This window comes from Dicentrarchus labrax, unplaced genomic scaffold (assembly GCF_905237075.1).
Source record: "Dicentrarchus labrax unplaced genomic scaffold, dlabrax2021, whole genome shotgun sequence".
Classification (NCBI taxonomy): domain Eukaryota; kingdom Metazoa; phylum Chordata; class Actinopteri; family Moronidae; genus Dicentrarchus; species Dicentrarchus labrax.
The window spans coordinates 12,720,288-12,739,827 of record NW_026136702.1 but is presented as its reverse complement, the minus strand read 5'-3'; the positions used below and the strand labels follow the sequence as shown (position 1 = coordinate 12,739,827).

The window sequence follows — 19,540 nt, the reverse complement described above, 5'->3', positions numbered from 1 at the left end:
TCAAATGGTCAATCTGACATGCTCTGAATGGGCTGGATTGCTGGCAAAAAAAACACACACACACACACGCAGGATGATTAATAGCTATATACGGTACATGTAATAACATTGCTGCATTGCAGTATGATAACAAAAATCATTGGAGGTCCATGTTATTGCTATTGAGCTGAGCCAGCTGAGACACACAACTGTTGACCACTACCAGTCAGAAAACGGCAACCAATTGACCAAACTTGAATCAATAATCAATACAGGGTCACAGTCAGACACAGCAGAAAATGTGTTTTTTTTGCCTATTGTTTGTCAGTTTGTTAACACAAGAAACATGCAATTCCACACCGTTCTTGCCAGGGGTGGAACAGTGAGGTTAACAACTGTGTACTTTGACTGGCTAATAACAAGGAACATAAACACTTCACACACACTTCACTGACTGATCTTGATTAAAAAATAGGTTTTATAATATACAATATATAAATACAAAAACAGAAACTGCTGCTTTGTTAATTTTATATAGAAATGCCCACAATACTTAATACGCTGAAATCCTGCATTGTGCCGTCATTGTCACAGGTAACAATAAATGCATAATGCTTCCATACAACATGCTAAAATGATGCTGGCGGATCCTCTAACTGTAGGCTACTCTGTCTATCCACTTGCCATTTTCAAGACTGACAGCTGCATTCTTCACTTCATTCAGAAGTTTCCCTGAGTTATTGGCACAAGGCTTTTTCGCCCACCAATAACTTGGTTCATACTGACCTTTTTCTTTAGGATTGGTTCCTCATTAACTCTGAAGCAACCAATGAAAGGTACAAAACTAGTAATGACTCATTCATTACTAATTACCTAAAAATGTGTACCCCAAGTAGTGATACGTAATACTGAGTCAGAAGACACTCATTGCTTCATCATTACTTATGATTACTTAATATTTTGTGGCCTTCCAAGTAAAGTGGTGCCTCATCCTGAGTAGTTACTGATTACTGAATCATTACTTTAAAATATCTGTCCGTTATTTTGTACCCCCTCACTTAAAGTTGTGCCTTATACTGAGTGATAACTGAATCATTACTTCATGAGTACCTGCCCAGTAACCAAAACTACCTTTCCTTTCCCAAATGGTGCTTCACCCTTACTGACAAATCACTTAATAGGCTACTTGAAATCCATCAATACTAATGACTGATCCTGTCTTTAACATTTTACCCTCATGGACAACAGTTTTACTAGCCACCCATCATTACTCCGTGATTAGATTAGATTAAGTCAAATGTGTATGTATAATGGGGGAATTTGAGTTTTATTTCTTACTTAAAGGGTCCTTTATTGGGTGGTGAGCAATTTTGTGAATAACCAAGGAGTCAGAGAGAGATTCTTAGCAGGTCAATACAGGAACAGGTAACACATCACTGCTCTAGACTCAAATATTATTTCTAATTAAAAGCAGAGTAGTTAAAATGATCATTACAAAGGTTCAACCATAAAAAGGTTAAGAACAGCAGAAATTAAATGGCCAATACTAAAATCAGGGAAGGCCAGGTCTGAATATTATAGGGGTATGCTGTTCAATACTGGCTGTCGGACTTGCACAGTTCATTACCACAGTGTGGTCCAATGTCACCATTTCTCTTCCACGGATCAGGGAACGCACCCACACTTCTGTCTGCCAATTGGAACTCCTAAGGACAAAGAGAAATGGCCAGTAACCGGGTACACCTCCACAAACGTTAACTGGAAGTCTCTTGTGTTACTGAAATCCTAAAGTGTAATCACATGGCAGCCTGAGCTCCTTGCTCTGCCCCTGCCCCTGTGACGTGTCGCAACACTCTTCTTCTTCTTCTCGCCGCCATCACACGTTTTTTCCTCTACTAAGCATGTTGTTCCTCTCCCTCTGTGCTCTGTCTCCATGCCTCCCCCATTTTCTATTGTCCTGTCTTCCTCCTTTCACCTGCTTAGTTCCTTGTTTCACCTGCTCTCTGGGTTAGCTCTTGTGTCCGATTGGTCAGTTAAATTGTCAAGAGACAGAGTTGAGCAGGTGCCGGTTATTAAGGTAATCAAGTAAGTATGTGTCAGGCAGGAAGTCAATTTTAAAAATAAAATATATAAAATTGAGCATGAAAACACAATATAAAATAAATGCAATTAATATATGAACATTGGAAACCACAGGACTTTTGTCACAGCAGCAGGAGTGCCCCGGGTTCTTTTGGGGGAGAACTTCCGCCTACACCTACAAACGGTAATTGCTTGTTTTCATTGCTGCTGAACTTCATGTATTTTACAGGATAATAGTTGGTAAAAAAAAAAATACTTACTAAACCCTAGCTTTATGCAGAAGAGTGTTACAATGATTTTTTAAAAAATATAATTCTGAGTATTTAAAACATACTTTAAAAACCTTGGAAACCCGCTGCACTGCAAGTAATTAGGTTTCTTTAAGTCTTGCAGGCGGGTCGCTAGGTTTGAGGTTTATTTACTTTTCACTCTTAGTTTGGCTCCTACACGGAGTAAAATATCATCTTTAGCCATAGCCAAATGGATTTACATTGAAAATGTTTTGTACTTTTGTGAGTGATGGCTATATTTAAAGTGAGTGTGTAAGTCCCGTATCAGAGCAAACTAGACATTATCTGCTAAAGAACAATTTAGTATCCCTGTAATTTGCACTATATTATAGTAGCCCTTCACTTATGTACATGAGATTGTGTGTACTAAAATGTGGCTTGAAGTAGAAAACTGTAAGAAGTACTCTAGACCAGGGATGTGAGGTAGTCAGTTGTGAAAACATTCTATGAGATGTGGAACAAAGTGGATTCATGGATGTTATACGCAGTTAGGAAACAAATGCAGTCTGGATGATGAACTGAAAGCTCTGTGTATTTATTGCTGCTCAACGTTATCTTTATTTTACAGATTTCTCTTTTGTTGCTGTGGGACCTGTAACATTAAATTTGAATTGATTGTTATCAAAAATGATACATACACATTAGAATTAATCTAATCATGAAGTGCCTGTGTGGGGACTAGTGACTAAAGAAAGGATCAGTCATTAGAATTGATGGATTTCAAGTAGCCTAATACTGTTATTTGTCAGTGAGTGTGAAGCACCACTAAGGGGAGGAAAGGCTTCAGTATTTAGTAACCACTCCATATAAGCCTCAACTTTGCTTGAGGGGGTATGAAACGTGTAACTAACGGACATCTTTAAAGTAATGATTCAGTTTTCAGTAACTACTCAGTATGAGGCAACACTTTACTTGAGGGGCCACAAAATGGTAAGTAATCATAAGATAATGATGAAGTAATGAGGGACTTGTTTTTTAAAGAACTAATCATTAACTAATCATTAGCTACTCTATAAATATAATGAGTTACTCAATAATTGATGGTTCTCTAGCACTTAGTTCCTCATTGTAAGGTGTTACTTCAATTTCAAATGAACTGGAGAACACATACACACCCCGACCTGTGACTAGTGAACCAAATGGTTTGGATTTTTTACTTAAACCGTTTCATCAGTCTTCCTCTTCTGGGAATAAGTATCTAATTATATGTTCCCCTTTCAGTGGCCACCTGTATGTACAATAGCCTTTTCAAACTGAAAGGCCTGTAGTGGACTCTCATTATTCAGTACCATGACATGTACTGTGGTATTTCAGTCTACAAGCTCATCAGCAAGTGTCTACCGTTTTGGAGAGAGAGGTTAATTAGGTGAAGGTGCCCTTAATTGACTGGCTGGACTACTCATCACCCTCTCTCTCTTCCCAATCAACACTTCACTTCTAGTACAATTAAAATAAAATAAAAATATTATTATTATTATTATTATTATTATTATTATTATTATTATATGTGTATAAAAACATAAAGAAGTGGAAATCTGAAACAACACAGCAGAGTGGTATGGTTGAAGTCAGTGAATGGAAGTGATTCACAAGCAGTGTGGAGAAGGTAATGAAGAAAGTGAAGAAAAGTGCCATCTTGTTCCTGGCCTTGGTTGACGATTGAAGGCCACAATATAATTTTCTCCTCACCTTCTGTCTCTTTCTTACCAGCCATTAGTGATGTAAAAATGTCATACGATCTGACACACTCACACGGACACAAGCACATTGCTAAACACACACACTTGTCAGAATAAATTAATTCACTGTATCAAGGTTCTCAGCAATTTGCTTGAAACCTGACTGTTAATTGCCTGCACCCAAACAAAAACTCCACCCAAAAGGATTATTTAGGCACAGTTTCTCTCAAGTGGAAAATTTATAGTATCAAACATGCATTTACAAGACTGAACTGTTACTCAAAATGACAGCATTAAGCTGGTGCTGTAGGGTCTGCTCATTGTAGGGCGGCTAATGGAGTACGTGTGTTACAAATGAGGCTCCACATTGGTTTTGATCAAGTCAAGCTCTACTTCATCTGACCCGATTATCAGCAGACGTCAGAACAATGATGTCCCTTTCTTATGATGAATGGGTTTATTTTTTTAGGCCACATCAGTCACAAGTATGCTTTGATTAATATTCAATCTAAGACTTTGCTACAGAGCTGTGAGAAGATCTTTGTTGTTTTGGAAAGGACATATTAATACAAAGATGTTATAGCATTCCACAGAGTAACGTGACAAAAAAATAAAAAATAAACCTTGCAAAACACAATTGCTCCTGAATCGATAGTCTATATCTCAAGGACCCTCCAGGGTGACAGTGGATGGGCTCTGTTTCTTCTACACCTGCAATTGGCAGGTGATACTCAGGCGGACAACAGTGTGACTTTCAGTGTTCTGTAAGTCAAGGTATAACTCAGGTGGTTAAGGATGAGGCACAATTTTCACAGTAAAATCTACAAGGGATTGAGTTTTGTTTATTGTTATGTACCTATAGGTGCTATCAAGGTGAAAAGGTCCAGTGTGTAACATTTAAGAGATTCTATTGGCAGATATGGAATATATCCATAGGTATGTTTTCATTAGTGTATAATCACCTGAAAAGAAGAATCGTTGTGTTTTCGTTACCTTAGAATAAGCTCATATCTACATATGCCGTAGGTAGCTATCCATGGAGGCCACCATGTTGAACCGCCATGTATCTACAGTAGCCCGGGAATGGACAAACCAAACACTGGCTGTTTTGTGTGTTTCGCAGCCACTGTGCCCTCATGCATGGAAAGGGGAGGGTGAAGTGAGTGAGTTGTGATCTGCAACTACAATGTTTGATTCTACTAAATACTACACACTGGACCTTTACAGATACAAACTTGTGGGATGTTTCATTCTAAATGCTTAATGAACATAAACCTTAAAATAGCATGTGGTAAGAAGTCCTTCTCTGCATGCAGCTAACAGTTGGGTATTGTTTTCATCCAGAGAAATAGACTGGCCCTCCAGCTATATGATCTTTTGAGACTATCTCCTCTACAGAAAAAACGACAGCACTGGTCGTTTGTTCAAACAGCTTAAAACAATAGTTACACTTGGTTAAAAGTAAGCTTTCTTTTTGCCAAGAGAGGTCTGACAGCCTCACATGTACTCACATGTCACATCTAATAGGTTTTGGCTAAGTACACGTACTACAAGTACTGTATGAATATTCACTATGTTCTCCAGTCAAGTGCCATTAAACTATTGCAGAAGAAGAGGAGGGTGCAGCGAGATGACATTCTTAAAAGAGTGCCAGGAAAACTCGAATGGTGGAAAACAATGTAAAAACCACGATGGAATTATGGCTTTTATATTTGTTTTATGTGTTCATTTGATGAACACACATATGATGTTTTCATCTGCTGCTACTTTTATTATCTTTGGTGAAGCAGATGCTTTAATGGAAGTTCAAGTTAGATGCTTTGTGCATATCTGTTTCCACTGCACTTTGTTGCATTTTGTATGATTATTTTTGCAAACTGTACACTTCGTGTGGTGAGAAAAATACCCCACAGTGTTAGGTTATCTGTGACTTAAAGCATAATCAGCTAAATGTCACCCTGGAATCACACATCGTGCTCCCACAACCTGAGATTGCCTCAGAGCTCCATGGTATTGTGTGCATCTTACTATTTTTAGGCTTGAAATAGATATTCAAGGCGAGCTGTGTATGTGCGCATCTGTGTGTTTAAGTGCGTGTTCAAGAGAGGGAGAGAGGAAGAGTGAGAATTTGGAGATGTTTTATTGGTGAGGTGGGGGGGTGGATCTTAAATGCTTCAAGATTCATCCCTCTGAGACTAAAATCCTTCACAGGCCTTTGCATCTTGCCTTGGGTCTTGATGTTTTTTTAATGTCTGCTATACAGTGTAACCTACATGTTGGAAATTCTGAATGTAAAAATGTATAGATTTCAGTTTGAGCATCATTATACTGATGGTGCTTCTCCTGGCGAGGCTGTTGAGTGCACAGCTCCAATGTCAGTTTGTACATTCATTGAGTGCATCCTTGAGTTTATAAGAATCCAAACTGAATGACCAGTCCAAAATAGCAGCACCAGGTGTAGCAGTGCAGTGTTGTCTGCCACGGTGTATTCTTTTTATATTGCAACTGGTGGTGCCAAAGTTGGATTTTTTTTGTCATTAATTTAAAGCTGCCCTTGTCAATAAGTTTCTAATAACATAGATCAAATGACGATAATGTGAAAGGGGTTGCTCGTAGTGACGGACACACAGACGTTTATAGGTTTTAGCTCTGGTTTTGGTTTTATGGCTGGCATAAAGTAACACCCAGAGATTAAAGGCAAATTTTAAGGATGTGATGTTTTGAAACTAGTTATACTAGTTAATATTCTAATATTCCAATGATGATAAAGTACATTTAGAAGCAAGGTCACAGAGGGTCCCTGCAATGGTCTTGCATGGTAAAGTTATAGCCAATATAGCATAACCTGCCACACCAGACAGATAAATATTCTTGCTGAAGTGTGAAATTAAAACATAGCCACAATGTTATCTGTCCACACTTACAAATGGTGCAGCCAATGTTTAGTCAAGCTATTATCATCCTTTGGTGATTCACATCCTTCCTCTCTATTTGCTTTTTGTACAGCAGTATTGACTTGGAGCTGGGGCAAATATTAATTTATGCTAATAGAATTTCAATCAGCAAACATATGGACACTTGCAAACTTCCTTACAAATTACAGATGAAAATAATCTGCATATCTGGTTCTCTGAGTCTCCCCTCAAAACTTGAGCTGTCAGTGGTTCCTTGAGCAAAAATGTAAAATGATAAATTCTTTCCAAGGGCTGCTGCTAAAGGGAGATGGCGTTTAATGTCAAATTACTGATGCACCAGTTGAATCTTGCTCATTAGATGGACTGAGGGGCAAGTAAGCCTCCATCTAATTATTGATTCAAGGGGCAAAGGCGCAAATATCAACAGCATGATAGCTGCTCAATTTTAGCATTTGCTGCTGTTCGGCAAGTTGGCTTTGTAGTTCAACACCGTTATTAAAATGGACAATTCAATACAGAGGGAACACTATTATGCAGCCTCTTTAATACTTACAAACGCATCTGATGAGAATTTCACATGGAGGAGAGGTTACACGTGGGTTACACACACATAGCTTACGGGCACATTGGGGAGCTAATCAGCACAACTCTTGTACCACTGTTGACCACTGCCCTTCTCAAAGATACACAGGTAATCATTCTGTTTTTGGTTTTTTTTTTACGTATTTTTTGGGGCTTTTATATGATAGTGACAGGAAAGGGGGGCAAGAGAGAGGGGGGATGACACGCAGATGACACTCAGACAGGCCAGTGATTCCAATCAAAAGCCCAGCATTCCCAAACATACTTGTCTAACGCTTTAAGCTTCCTTCTCTCTACAAGACACAGCTGCGCAGTCAGCAGTAGTTCGACATTCGGAGACTTAAGAAGAAGGTGAAAGCACAGCAGCTGAGAAACAAATTGCTCTAAAGAAAAAGAAAAAGCGTCCAACATATTCGTAATCAAATTATTTCAGAAACCTGTTACCAAGTAAAACAGTTCTTATCTGAGATAAAGAGAACCGCATGAGAAAGGACAGAGCTAGTCATTGTGCTTGAGAATGAAAGCACAGCATAGATCTGCAGTGCTCCCATACGCATGGATGTTCATATTCATATCAAGTTCCATTTCCATTAATTTTGAGACTATTGGTATTGCCACACTGAGATAACTTATATGAAATCATCTACTCCCTTCATGCTTCAGTGGGGGCCTGGACACAGATTTCTGCTACAGCTGCTGGCCATGACGGTTAGTCGAGCTTTACTAAGACCTAATGCAGCTGCAAGCTTTTGGCTATAAATTTACAACACCTCAAGACTGAGCAGATAAAAGGATGTATTCTTGATCTGTAGGTCACTGCAGCACTGGGTCCATCCATGGTGAAACAAAGCCCTCTAAATCTGGATCTTTACTGGCTGTTTTTACAATTTCATTGTAATTTTTTTTTACTTAATACATGGGACATATATATCATATTAAGAGCTACAAAACCATTCAAACGTCTGGAATTGCCTGCCAGAAAACCTCAGTATTCAGTACTCATTTAGTACTCATTCAGTATAGTTACAAGGCATTCATGCTTTTAGATTGTAGAAAGTCCTCTTTACAAATAAATTACCTTTTGTATGAAGGGTTTTCAAGAAAAGTTGTTTTGTACATGAAAAACTAAACTCTGTACAATGGTTCAACCAGACTGGCAACTGAAAGGACAGAAACAGACAAAGACACCTCTGAGCAACAGTTCAAAAAGAATTTAAGAAATCAGCAGTCATCGGTAAAATAAACTGGAAACTTGGCATCAAAATCTGTGCAGATTTAAATAGTATCAGTGTCAGGTGATAATGCCTAAAACAAGCTGGAATTAATAGATGTGTTAACAAAGCTATTCTTAAACTTCAGGATAGAAACAGAAGGTTGATCTAGGGTTAGCCCTATTGGAATTGGATCACAGAATATCAGCTGAACATACTGTGGACTGACAAATCCCAGTTTAAATCTATTCAATCAATCTAACCACTGAGTAGCAGAAGGCCCTACAAAAACAAGTTTCCAAAATACTCAAAACCTTTTTGCAAGCACTCAATAAAGTAACAGTATTCTCCCATCGTGCGACCAAATGGAGCTTTTAATCATAATTGTTCTTCTTTTAGGGCCAAAAAAATATCCAAAGTAAATAATATATGTGGCGTCTGAATTATACAGTTTTAACTATGTTGAAATAGTCATTATTGAAGGGAAGAAAAAAAACATCAATATAACAGGTGAGTGCAAACTCTTAAATGTTAATGTATACCTTGAACCTATTGATTAAGGCTATACAAGATCAGGTAAGAATAGTCCACACAGTAGTCCTGACTGATTCTCTTATTCATCTGAGTGTAATCCTTTTAAAATTAAATCACATCATAAGTCTAAGCATGAACTGATTTGCTCTATATGAGCTAATTAAGCTGTAAAGTGACACTGACTTTGACAACAAGGAAGCAAATTTGGAAGATGCAATACCAAAAATGTGCAAAGAAATAATCAGTGCTGAGCAGAGAACAAAACCTTACTAGCCACTTGTAAACCTTTGCACTCCAGTGCCAACTTCTCACTCTTCAAAAGTTACTTTTAATTGTTTGACAGCTCAGACTGCTCTTTGTTACTCCCTTTTTGTTGCTCTTTTCTACTTATCTCCTTTCTTTCTTTCAAAAAAGAGAAAAAAGAGTCTTGATCACTTCTTCCTGACACAGAGCACAGGCAGCCATTAGTGCTTGCTACTTTTTTGTGTGTGACTCGTCTCTGTTACTTCTTTATTTCCCAAAGCAATGGAGGATCTGTCTCTCTCACCGGCCCTGGACAGAATACTGCAGAGCATTGCAATTTCACACCCTTGCGACAGATAAATCTTTCTGCTTGACTGGCCATGAATCTTCTAGGGCTGAGTGGCCACACAGTGTGGCACTGTTGCACCTGACGTTAGGCTGCACCCTTTGAAACTTGGGATGCACCTGCGTTGCTTGGAATTCTCTTTATTCTTATGCCATAGGTTACAGTTAGAAAAAATTAAAGGGCCTTCAGGGAACATATCGGGCATCTCTACTCCAAAACAGGGTGAATTCAATTAGCAAACAACGATTAACTGCTCATGTTAGTTTGAGTTTGTAGTGGGCTGCACGTCATGAAATACGAACTAAACTAGCATCTTTTGGATTTACTTAATTTAAATGCAACTCTCACACAATATGCACACGCATACATGCTGACTGTGAGGACATATCTTTAACCTTCAATAAATGAACCTAGTTTCTTTCCAAGCTCACTTTCAACCCTCTTCCATACCCCTCAATCATCAGATGCTATCCCACTGAGCGGGCCATGACAATGGGCTGCCTATGGAGCAGGACACAGACAGAATATCAATGGAGTCTGGCTGGCCTGAGCCATGCTACTCTTCATCTCTCATTTCCCAAATGTGAGCCTCTGGAAAGAACTGGCCCAACCCTGGACTGATGAAGAAATCCTGTAGCAATGCTTTTTAAGTATTCCCTGCACACTTCTAGGGCACAAACCTGTAGCTGTCGGGAACTACAGTACACATAAAATAAAATAGGAGAAGAGAAAGAAAAGTATCAAGAAAAGGATCATAGGATCATATGTTTTTTTCCTGAGCATTGGCCCTGAGAATGCAGAGGCAGATTGCTGCAGATGGGGTTTCTTTATTCATGCCACTCAACAAATTACAATGGCTTTTGTGCTCATATATTTGGCCTGCAGTTTTTTGCTTTATCTTAAAGACAGACTGTAGTCAGGCAAAAGAAGCTCATGAAGTGAGCTTTCTGTGCCCTCAGTTGTTTGGTCAGGATCAGGTGCAATATTTTATACGGCTTTATTGCCTTTTTTGGTTTACTACAAATTGTAAATGATTTAAAGCCGATGCAGGGACTGTAGAGAGATACAGAGATATAAGAGAGCACCGTTTAACTCATTTTGCTTACAGAATAAATGTCATGTTCTTCAATGTTTTATTAATTTTGTTGATTCCTGAAATAAAAGTCAGTCTTATGTGAAGCAACTCCATGTTATAACTCTTACGGCAAGAAATATGTCTAGTTTTGCTTCTGGCTTGGGGAGTTTATAAATGATGGCACTGTCCTAGAGGATCCAAATCACATGTGGTCCTTAAATAGTGGCACTCCGAAAGAAGAATGGCTCACACCTAAATCGTGTCGATGTCTTAATCAGAGTAAGTCGAGGCATGTTATAGTAGCTTTGACCCTTTTCCCAAGCATGCAGCAACACAGACTAAAACACGAATCCCTGAACTATTGATCGTCTCTGAATTGGTGCACATCCTGCAAATCACATTAGCCTTCGCGCGTATGGAGCGCTGTTTCTTCAGAGCGCTTGACGTGTTAAGCGTGTGAATACGGTGCATGGTCCCTGGACAAAGCCGCACAACGCAACACGAGGAATAATCCTCCACTATCACGTTAACTTATGCTTGTCATATATAAATAGTTTTCGATGATATTATTCTAAAGGATCGTGATGGCACCTGCGCGTAACAGGCTCCAATAAATGCTGTCATTTTCCAAATACCAATTGCTATGCGTTCAGAGTAGATTTAGCTGTTTGTCACAACTTCACATAATGTAAATAATCCCAGCAGACTAAAACAACTGACAATATGAATGCCTTACCTCAGGGGCGCACCCGCTGTATTCCAAGTGCACCAAAGGTCATTGCGCAAATATTCAGAGGACAGGATGTAGGAGTGATGAGAAGTAGGTTAGACTGCACAATACCTAATCCTGTTCTTAGTGTCCTTCAGACGTCGTCAACCCTCTAATCTTCAAAGCGAGAGGGGTCGGAGCCTCCCGGGCGCTCAGAGACTCCGTTTATAATCTCACCACTGCCAGTTTATGCGTGTGGCTCACTTTCCCCTGCGCAGCCGGTCAGACAAAGTTGTCCGTGTTTATTTCACTGGCGCAGGCGATCCTGCACAAAAACATGAACGTTTTCCAACGAAACAGTGGGAGAGGTCGGCTCAGTGTTCAGCGATGAAGCCTGTTTTACCATTCCTGACAGGTGGCAAGTCCAACCACCCGCTGAAGAGATTCACACATCATCTAGCGGGATGTGGAGACGGCCGAAGCCATAAAGCGGGCGGATTAACCCATTAGTTGATCCACTCCACCTCCCACCTCCCTCTTCCTCTTTTCTTGCGCTCTGGCGCCACCCAAAGTTGTGCTAGAGAGTTTTTATCCACACGCAGGGATTCCCAAATGTCTTCTTGTCCAACTCCCCTAACAATATGTGGGCCACTTGATAAGATTTTGATTCAGAGACACACTTTCAGGGATGGATTAATTTTATTGAGTTATCATTTGGTGCAGGATTTGGCTTCTGATTTCATTCTCATATTGTTATTCTGTACTGAGAATCAAATGAATTAAATAGCAGTGAAATGGAACTAATCCAAATCCTTCTGGAGCCCCACTGAACGCCCTCAATATACAGCTGGATATATACATCAGGCTACAGCTAGTTCTTGTTTGGAACCAGTTTGTATGCTGTCAGTTTGCCAGTCAATAGTTCTTCCTGTCATTACAAAGCCTGCATCATCTGACTGTCACACCCGCACCTGTTCCAAATTCCCTAATCAGCTCCCCAGCACATAGGCTAGCACTTTGACTCATTTCTCAGCCAAGTCCTCTTTGTGGATTAGTCTCCATTTGTTAATCCTGTTGGCGAACTATGTTTATTCTCAATTTCTGTAATTGGTATTGGAGGTAGTGCAGCATTACACCTCCAGAATCCCTAATATAAAGTTTATAAAATGTCTAACAGAGAGTTAATCTCCTCTGGGGTCTAACTGACCACAGACATACAGTGAATAGTGTCTCTCTGTGGGACAACATACTGTACACGTTTTTTTGTTTCTCACAGACTTTCAGCAAACAAATGGATATATACAGTTTTTGTCCATAACGTACATGTAACATGTAAAACATCAAATATGTACTAATAACCATTTTTCATGGTCATTTTTGTATTTTGTCACCTTCATCAAATGTGCAAGCCCAGTTTGTTGCAAAACTATATTGGTTTTTAATAGGGTCAGAAGAAAAGGGGGAAACATATATATATATTATGATTATTTTCATTACAAAATGAGGAAGTACAGCCAAGGTCAACTAAACCTAAGGGTTAAAACCAGTACCTGCAACACTGAGCCTTTACTTTGTGATTGTTTATTTGACTCCATAGATTTGACATTTCCAGTTAGTCTATTGGTTTCTTGCAGAAATAACCATACTGCATGTCTGTCTGCTGTTGCTTCTGGGAGGTAGAGTAAATCAGGCTCTATAAACACTCCTCCATAGCCCAGAGCAAATTATAGCTGCCTATGGGAACATTATGACATTATAACTGACTTATGTTAAAACAGAACTGTGTTTTTAGTGTGCTCTGCATAATATCTATCCATCAGACAGGACTGAAAAGATCAGTTGTGATTTGTCTATTTGTTTCTGTCATTACTGTAAATCTCGCTAAGCAGAGTGAAAACAACCTCAGTGTCAAGCGCATTACATGTAAGTGCTGAATCTGCATGAGACTATAGAGTATATATAAAGTGCCCACATGTAAGTCTTTCCCATTCTCATCCCACACTGATCCCATGTAAGCTCTGATCTGCAAATCCCAAACTTCAGACCTGGTATATGCAAATACATCAGCATTTTTCACACTTTCTTTTCTCAACTCTTCCATGTCTTATTGCAATAGAGAAGATAAGACATAAACCTAAAATTAAAGGCTTAATGGTCCAGTGTGTAACATTTATGAGCATCTACAGGCATTAATGGAATATAATATCCCTAGGTATGTTTTCATTAGTGTATGATCACCTGAATATAGAAAGAGCCATTTTTATTTACATAGTGAGCCACCATTCACCATTTCTCCATGTGTAGTTGCTTGTTTTCAAATGGTGGCAATCTGCAACTTTATTGCTAGATCCCACTAATTCCTACACACTGGTCCTTAAAGGGAAATATCAGAGGTTAATTTCAAAATAAAAGCAAATCATTTCTGTTAAATGCAATTTTAATGTCCATCTGATTCAACACTTTTTATTTGTGGTCTTCTGATTCTACCTAATTGTTCTTCAGCCATAAGCACTGATCCTGTGGATAATTGTGTCATCTCCACCAATAACATCTCAAATGAGGAGATGGCACCGGTCAAATGGCCTCTCCACACTGGATCAGACCAGTCAGACCTATCTTGTAATAAATATGTAGTGTTAGGAATCTTCACATAATATGAGGAGGCTTAGATCTCGGAGAATTATTTTATCCTTGTAATTTAATTTTGGTAGTGTTACAAACCTACAGGCACTAACTTGATTCCCTTTCCTCCTTTTAAAAAATGTAATATAAACCTTCTCAAAAACTGCTGTAAAATACCTGTTTCTGCTTATTGTGTATTGTACTTGTAAACGTTCAGAGAGCTGCTTCCTTGAAAGATGTTGCTGTGTTCTTCCAGCTTGTTCTACAGTGCAATTAACAGCCTGGATGTTGGCATGTGGAATGAAAGAAGACAGATTACTATGTTACATGATTGCCTTGCACATCCAAACATTTGTATAGTATCATCTCGCTCTGGATATGAGGGATATATATGAGAATTGTTGTAGTGAGGATAAATTCACAAACTCTTTCCCATTTCATTTGTTCCTTATCACCATATCACCGTTGTTATATTTATGATCTTCTATTCTCATTATGTATTTTTGGACCATGTCACAACCTAGGGCCTTAAGTAATTTGTTATTACTTATTTTTCAGAAAAACAAAAGTTAATGAAAAACTATTTCACTAGTTCGATAAGTAAATTAACTGTTAAAACTGTTAAAAAATGTCTCTTAACTTGAAAATTATTCAATATAAATCCTAATCAAACGCACGAAATAGAAATAAACCCTAATCATTTTCCTGCACAGTGTCTTGCACACCAAATTACTGAATCATGTAAAACCTCCACTAATAACTCTGGTAAAATTGCAAACCTAAAATGGAGGCAGTCAAGCAACGCAACACATGCACATCTGAGATTCACATGCTTCTATTACATCTATTATCATGTCTGTCTGATAAAACGGCAGAACACCAAAATGTTAAAACTGTCCCACATTATTAGCACTGTGGGACATGAAACATATGAAATACTATTTTATTTGCCGTTTTGATACTGCAGCAACCAAGACCCAAGAGGGTCATGGTTTCAATATTTCTTTCAGCAAAAGCAGACCATGTAATAACTTACTCTGCTTTCTCATGTTCCCACGTACATTAAAGAAAAGATGAGTCGTGAGACACCTATACTGCCTTGTGGCCTTGACTAACTTTTACTTTGATATTTTGCAGATCATGATATGAGGATAAAAAGTTAATAGAATAAGCTACACTGTTTGGGTCATAGGAAAAGCTACCACCCATATATATTATTTTATCTTATCTCATTTGATTTCATTGCATTACAGAATGTAGTCTTTAGTAAAATATGTATTGTTTTATGTTAATTGTAATGTTAAATGTGTTTGCGTGCCAGTAAAGGGAGAAAATACTGTGCAACAATGACAACCAGACTGCAACACACATTAATTTCAATTTCGAAGCCTCTGATATGGAATTATTGTAAAAATAAATAAATAAATACAATAAACAGTGCAGCACTGTTATATGAAAAGGTGAATAATGACCCTTTACCTCCACAAATGTGCTGCTGTCTCCCATCTGTGAACCCCTGGGTGCTGACAGATTCTCGCTCAATTTAGCACAAGAGGGAAGCTGAGGAGCCCCTTCAGCAATGGACACCATATACACTGTGCCTGACAGTATGACTGAAAAAGTCCAAAGACATGCCTGACATTATACTACGTCTGAAAGATTTGTGAATTTCAGGTGGGAATGTCATTACAGCTTAAATGGCATATTTGAATCTGAGACAGGCATTAAAACAGCTTATGCTTCTCTACATAAACTAAATGACTAAGCTCAATGCCAGTATTGAATGTAATTAATCAGCTGGTAGAAGCTGAAGAAGCCTTATTATGCAACGCAAGCTCCTTCTCATGAAAATGGTCCTTGGGGTGTCCTTTATCGATTTTCAGGTAGGTTGGAATCATTCGTCCATAAACACTGAGCTTAATCATAATAACTCAATCCGTCTGGTCCAATCAGGAGTTTGGCCAATGACTGCAGAGAGATGTTTAATCTAATTAAAATCCATTTGTGGTTGTCTGACAGATCCATTAGCCAACAGATTTAAAGGCTATAGTATTGTTGTTAAAGCACAAACAATAACAGATATTTCAGGGGGAATTAGCACTAAATGGCTCAGCACGCAGCACTTGGCCAAACCACAAATCTCACAGTAAGCTCTCGATGAATAAAACATGTGGATTACATCAAAGAAATGTTGAGGTTTTTGTCTTTAAGAAGTCACTGTCTTTCCTTGTTATGCAGATACAGATGTCAGATCACGGTCTCTTTTACTGTGCAGTAACATTTCTTGACAGCTTGAATGATTCATAACACTCCACCAGAGCTGTACATCCATCTGACTTTGTATCCAGAGCTCATCTGATTTACATAAGGAATATTACTTTGACTCTTATTTTTCTGGCAATATGAAACATATTCACAGTCATTTCCACATACTGTACACCTCGTCTATTGTAACATGTGCCCTTGTTGTTTCTATCCTTGTTAAATGAGTGTATACATCTTCTCTTTCACTTTTATTTTTAAACACAGTTTGATATCCGGTTGTCTGCAGTCAAAAAGTGTTGGCTCTAAGTTTTATTAATGTGCATGAATGCCACTGCAGTTAAGCAGTTAATTAATCTTCATGGCAGGACATAATTTTTAATTATTTAATTGTGCAGGCGTCTGTTTATTAATGTCAGAGATTCTACAAAAATTGCTATTAATTAAAATTTTGTAAAATATTTATTGATTTATTGCATTAATTAAAAAAAGAAGAAGAAATGTTTTTATTGTTTAAGTTTAAGAACAACCATCCCTCAATTAGTTTTTTTTTTTTTTTTTTTAATTAGGGGCAAGTTGTTATGCAGTGCTTGTAATTTTCATAATTAATTAACATCTTGGACACTGTGAACATGACACAGATATTGCAGCATTGCGAACAAAATGTGACACATTTAGTTAATATGCCCAAAGTGACTGCTCACTGTGTTGTCCCTGCAAGAAAAATATCCATTTGGGTTAATGCCAAATCTGATTCTCTGCCACTAAAGATGCTTTTCTTAACCATCTTTTAGCATTATTACTGGTGATCCCACAAATTGTCCCCTATAATCAGATAATGAACTATGAAACCTCCCAGGCAGCCCTCTGCTTGGTATTCATGAGGCAGCACACGTGTTGGGATGGATTTTGGAATGAAGATCAAATCAAACAAGAGCCTGGCCAATGACAGGTGTTTGCCAGTCACTGTGTGTCGATGGCAGGTGGTAGTCAGTCATGAATGTACCAACTGATTTGGCTCCCCTTTCCACGTTGTTTACAAGGCAACTGTCATGACCAGAGACCGAAGGGTGACAGCAAAAGCATGGAAGAAATGCCATCTAGACCATAGATATAGTCACCATAGATGTAAATTCTCGATTTGACATGCGTCTGCACAGTCGCCATGCTGGGGAGGTCAAGATCCACTACTGAACAATACTGAGAGATGCAGGCTTGACTACAAAATCGACTGTAACTCACTTAATTCTGAAGCGATTTTCATAAAATTTTGATGCTATAAACATGAGAAATTGGACATGATAATGGTTACTTATAAAAATGGGGGCGGATCTAATTAGCTCTATGCCAAAAAACTTCACTTGAAAAAAGAGTCAGACCAGAACCTTGGCAAAAATACAGAATGAAAATAATGTATACTAGTGTGTGTAAGGTAGGGCAGTATCAACACATCAAACTGGCAAGAAAAATGTCACATATCAGAAAAAAATAATTATGTATAGCTTAATATCAATATAATATATATAGAAACCTATATTTTTAGAGAAACTCACAAAAGATAAAATTCTAAATAATTTACACACAATGCCTACAGGCAGACAGCTCTTATTTCCATACATCATTGTCAAATAACCAGCAGAAACTAAAACAAATTAGTTAATCATGAACACATGATAATAGATGTAATAGAAGCAATATAGGTGCAATAGTCAGTGAATTAGAGGAAGACAAGAAAATAGAATTGATCTACCTACTTGAGGCTGACAAGGTTTCTTAATTAAAGAGTAAATGACAGCCAGCCTAAGATAAACACACTTGGGCTCATGAACTCAGTTTAACGGTTTATATAATGAGGCATTCTCAAAATCCCCTGGCCATCCTGGAGAGGATGGAAAATACAACCTCTGAAGTAATAGCTGAAATTACATTTTGCCCAGATGGTACAAGGGCTCCAGATAACTGAGAATATTTGGCAGCAGGTTCAGATATGTAAGCTCAGAAAAAGGGCTTTATAACTATATGTTTAAGTACTATGTACACTGTAGTTACAACCCAGATGTGAGGCTGGGTTGGCAGTTATAAAGGTTGCATACAAATCAGCGCTAACCCATTTAACTTTATACACAGTACATAAACAACTATGGCAATGTCTGAAAAAATTAAGGTTGTCAATGTTGGATGTTGAAAGGTTGATGCTAAACTGAATGCCAGCTTGAATTTGTATGAAAAAGCAGCTGAAGGATATGAATAATGGCTGAAAGCTAAACTGCATTGCTTCACTAATGGCTGAGAGCTAAACTGAGAGAGTTGCAGATCACAACTCCCTCGCTTGGGTGTCACCTATCGTCTTTGTAATTATTGTAACTGTATTACAGTTTTTCTCCATTGGTTTGGCTCATTTCTTGAAACAGGAATTACATTCTCAAAACAACATGGACAAACCTCCAAACCACTTGGCAATTGTTCACAACAGAATTGTATTTCTAATTGATTTCATCACATTGCAAATGTCTTAGTACATCTTTGGAAATGATTAAGTACAGTTAGCCTACATTTAGCACAATTTCCAAGTGAATAGATCCCGTTGATCTAAACTGATTGATTGATTCTCAGTCTAATGGTTGTTCTCTCCAAAACGTCAGCATCATTTCATTCTATAAGTCATCACATGCAAAACAGTCTGTTCAATTGTCAAAATTAGTCAACATAATCATATCAACATAATAGCATGAATACTATATACTGTATTTATTTACAGCACTGTAGGCTACATATAATTTTCCTTGTTTTTGTTTATATAACAGTATATTATGCTTTATACATTTTCTTTTTACTCTGATATGGAGGTTACTTTATGTGTGTGAATAAAAATGGCTACCTTTCCTTGGCAGTGTGAGTGCAATGTGTGATGTCAAACCTTAGAGGCTACTCTTACCCTAAAATCCTGTTTTTTTATTTTTATTTTTTCAGTTTTATACACAATTGTATTCTGTTAGCTAGACTAGTACAGT

General features: G+C 38.1%; 1 protein-coding gene across 3 annotated transcripts in view; it reads right to left on the bottom strand.

Annotated features, from left to right (window-relative positions):
- pcdh15a (protocadherin-related 15a) overlaps positions 1–12,121 on the bottom strand; it is a 212,625-nt gene extending 200,504 nt beyond the window's left edge. For all 3 annotated transcript variants that reach the window (XM_051376201.1, XM_051376212.1, XM_051376221.1), the window contains exon 1: positions 11,673–12,121. The gene's annotated coding sequence lies outside the window, so the exon portion shown is untranslated. The remainder of the gene's footprint in view (positions 1–11,672) is intronic.
- Between the last annotated feature and the right edge of the window lie 7,419 nt (positions 12,122–19,540).